At 38.2% G+C, this 3,628-nt stretch overlaps 1 protein-coding gene and 1 long non-coding RNA gene across 2 annotated transcripts in view; one reads left to right on the top strand and one right to left on the bottom strand.

Moving 5' to 3' along the window:
- The window catches only part of LOC123957499, a 947-nt gene extending 476 nt beyond the window's left edge, over positions 1–471 (top strand). The window contains exon 2 of the long non-coding RNA XR_006821811.1: positions 290–471. This is a non-coding gene — a long non-coding RNA (uncharacterized LOC123957499). The remainder of the gene's footprint in view (positions 1–289) is intronic.
- Positions 472–891: 420 nt separating this feature from the next.
- Positions 892–3,628, bottom strand: part of LOC123957473 (protocadherin beta-15-like) — a 38,157-nt gene continuing 35,420 nt past the window's right edge. The window contains exon 5 of the mRNA XM_046030302.1: positions 892–2,008. The gene's annotated coding sequence lies outside the window, so the exon portion shown is untranslated. The remainder of the gene's footprint in view (positions 2,009–3,628) is intronic.

Below are 3,628 nucleotides of genomic sequence, written 5' to 3'. Positions count from 1 at the left end.
AGTGACTCCTCTTTAAACTGCGGTGAATTGTCATTAATATCTTCAACGCGGATACTAACACGGTGCAGTTCTAAAGGATTTTCCAGTACGAGTTCCTGTTTTAGAACACACGATGCCTTTTTCGCACAAAGCCCTTCTCTGTCTATCCTTTCTTGCACAATCAAGTCTCCGGTGCTGAGATTCACACCGCAGTATTTAACACTGTTATCTTCTGTATCGATTCGGGCCTTGCGAGCAGACAGTCTGCCCAAATCAAGTCCCAGATCCTTGGCGATATTTCCAATTACAGATCCACGTTTCATCTCCTCCGGGATAGAGTAGCTCACGTCTCCGTGAACGAGGTGGAGGGCAAGAAAAATTACAACAAGGCCGCGGAGCAGCGCAAATCTGTTGTTCCCCATTATAACGACGAAACAAAAGACCACTTAAATGTAAGTTTTCAACAAAATAAAATCCACGTTGCATTCGTGATCTCCTTGGATTTTGAAAAGTAGTTAATCTTCAACCATTATACCAAGCTGTTGTAGTCCAGTACTGAACAATACTGGAATCTGGCTTTACATTTCTCGACGTAAAAGGGTGGAGAGTGAACGTGCAGCCTCGTTTATTAGTGCACACTGACACCTTGAGTACTTTGTGAGATATAACACTGGGGTGTATGGTTTTCTGAAGGTATTTTTAAAAAATCTATAAAGATAACGTTATCAATCATACAACAAAGGTAATTCGACAACTTGGATTTTCTTACAAAAACTATGAACACACATACCAGTACCAGTATTTAATCTTATTCATAGTTTAAAAAAGCAAGAAATCTGTCAATCACAAGGGAATGCGTTTTACATCATACAGCAACTTGTCTATTACTATGCAGACTAAAAACACGGAGGAAAATGGAGGGAAATTGTTTATTTAAAATGATGCTGTTGGAGATTAAACTGCTTTCAACACCATGGGCAGAGGGACGGGGAAGGGAATTCAGAAGGCCTTTCCCAAAAGAGAGCATTACATTTATTCATTTAGCTGACGCTTTTATCCAAAGCGACTTACAATTGCTATACATGTCAGAGGTCGCACACCTCTGGAAGGAACGAGGGGTTAAGTGTCTTGCTCAGGGACACAATGGTGGATGGGTCACAGTGGGGAACTGAAGAGGGGTCCCTCACACCAAAAGCAGGCGTCTTATCCATTGCGCCATCACCACCCAACTTTGCGGGAAGACAGACATGAAGACTACAAAAAGATGAATAAAAAATAAAAAATGCAAGAACAGCCTCGACAAAACTGTGACTACAAAATTTACATCTCGGGCATATGAACAAGAATATATGCGTTTCATTATAATGGGAAGAGAAGGTGGCTGAGGACAAGACCCCGCAAGCATATGCTTAAATAGCTGTTCAGCATTTCCGCACCAAAAGGGAAAGCCTTGTTTGGTTAATTAAAACTTCTATACGTGGGAAATGTAATATTAAAGCAGTTACAACATTACATAGGACCAAACCTAAACTCCGAAGTCAAAAACCTTTAGCTCACATCATTAATTATTACACAAGTTAGATCCTTCAGCATTTCTTATTCCCTGTTTAAAGACAGAAACTCATGAGGCATCAATAAAGTCTGTTGGACTTGTCCTCACAGTCTGATCAGCATTGTCATTGTAAGATGTCACAAACTTGAAGCAACAAACAAGAACCAGACTCTTTCTAAATTGATCAACTTTAAGCATTTCATAGCGATAATAGTAATAGTAACACTACAATCCCCAAAAGTTTAGGATAAACAATGTCTGACAACACACTGGCTATGTGTTGTCCCACGATGCATGCTGTACATTATATTGGTCACTTAACTAAATTAAACAAATTCCAGAATCTGTGACCCTGGTCTTAGCTTTTATTCTGTGTTTAAATGCCGCACAGACAAGCTCCTAGAGAAGTCCATCTCTTCATCTCTCTGTCTGTCTGCCTCTCTGTGTAGATGCTGGATTCAAGAAGCAAGATGTCTGCAATAAATGTCAGTGTCAGACTAATAGAGTAAATTTATACACAAAATATAATAGCTTAACCTTTCAGATTAATGTTAATGGATGTTCTAAAAATGATAGTGAAATTATAGTCAGACATCTGTTCCCAGCGCTAAAAAACTTTTGTTAGTACTGTTTATCAAAGTTTCTTAGTAACGTATGTCAGTGGGTGATCCATACAATGTTTGGACATGGTAGCTAAAGATTATTATTGTGAAATATTAGTCAAACAATAATGACAAAAACAGAATGAAATAAAATTTAAAAATTAAACAGTATGAAATGAGAAAAAGCATGTGCAATGGCTGTCAAAAGAAAACATACGGACCTACCCACCCCTTCTGAAAAATAACTTTATTTTCTTTAGATAGAAATTATACTACTTTCTACATTGGCACATAAATACTAATTTAGAGAATTTTAAAATAGACATAATTAGTATGAAATCACGAGGCAATAAAATACATAAAACTTTACTGACTGTCAAGTCAAATATTTCCCAATTCACTTGAGTGTTGTTTTTTTTTTTTACCATAAGGAAAACAATGGAGTTACAGCGTTACTTAAAAAGTGGAAAATAGACGTGTCTTAATATAAGGAAAGCTAAAATCCAAAACATAAGAAAGCAAATTTATGTTTTTAAATGGTAACAGGACAGATGTAAGTTGTTCCTGAAAAACAAACAACAGGGTAACAGCGAGGCTCAGCACCAAGGACAGAGACACAAAAAACTAGAACCAGCTCTACCAAAGACACAGAAGCGAACACGCCAGTGTTCTGTACAGATAAATATGTATAGAAAATGAAACCTATTGCAGTCTTAGCTGAAGCAAACACGAAAATTGAGCAGCTATTTAAATACAGTATATACATAATATAGTCGACATTCAGTTGAAGAGCAGGGAGAGAGTGCTCGACATACAGTTAAGCATCAAAGACTGTACAGTTTATGAAGAGAAAGAGACAGACGGAGCAAGAGATAGAAAATTCCTCATGTTTCAATAGAAAAACTAAAAAAAAGAGGTGAAAAAAAGTTTGTGTATCACTGAATCTGGATCTAAAAAATTATTAACATCAATATTTCAGATGCTGAATTAAGCACTTTGGTGAAGCAGGTAGGTCGACAAATAGGGGATGCATGAACAACAACACGTTATAGTTTGTAGTAACTTTTTACTGGATCTGAAATAACCAAAGAGAAAGAAAATTATGGAACATATTCGATGAATGTCAGCTAACAGCAGGACCAACGATATGTGGCACCTGTTCCTACCTCAGGAGAAGCATCACAATCTCCAAACACCTCAGCAAAGTCAGTCGGACTTTTCCTCAGAGTCTGGTCAGCAGGCAGTGTGTTGTCATTGTAAGATGACACGAACTTAAAGTCACTGGTCCTAGAACCCGTTGTCAGGTAGGCGTCATAATTGTAAGTGCTGCGTAAAGTTCCTGTGCCGTCAACATCTGCGTAATTAGGAGGGAGATAAGCGCTGGGGATGGCGACTGCTCCATCAAACAACAGTCTGGGCTTTCTCCTGCGACAAAACCTCACACCCAGGATGATGATAATGAAGGTCAGGAAAAAGGTGGACACAGACACCAGCG

This window comes from Micropterus dolomieu, linkage group LG19 (assembly GCF_021292245.1).
Source record: "Micropterus dolomieu isolate WLL.071019.BEF.003 ecotype Adirondacks linkage group LG19, ASM2129224v1, whole genome shotgun sequence".
In the NCBI taxonomy this organism is placed as follows: domain Eukaryota; kingdom Metazoa; phylum Chordata; class Actinopteri; order Centrarchiformes; family Centrarchidae; genus Micropterus; species Micropterus dolomieu.
The sequence above is the reverse complement of the archived record's forward strand: the minus strand, read 5'-3'. Positions and strand labels throughout refer to the sequence as shown.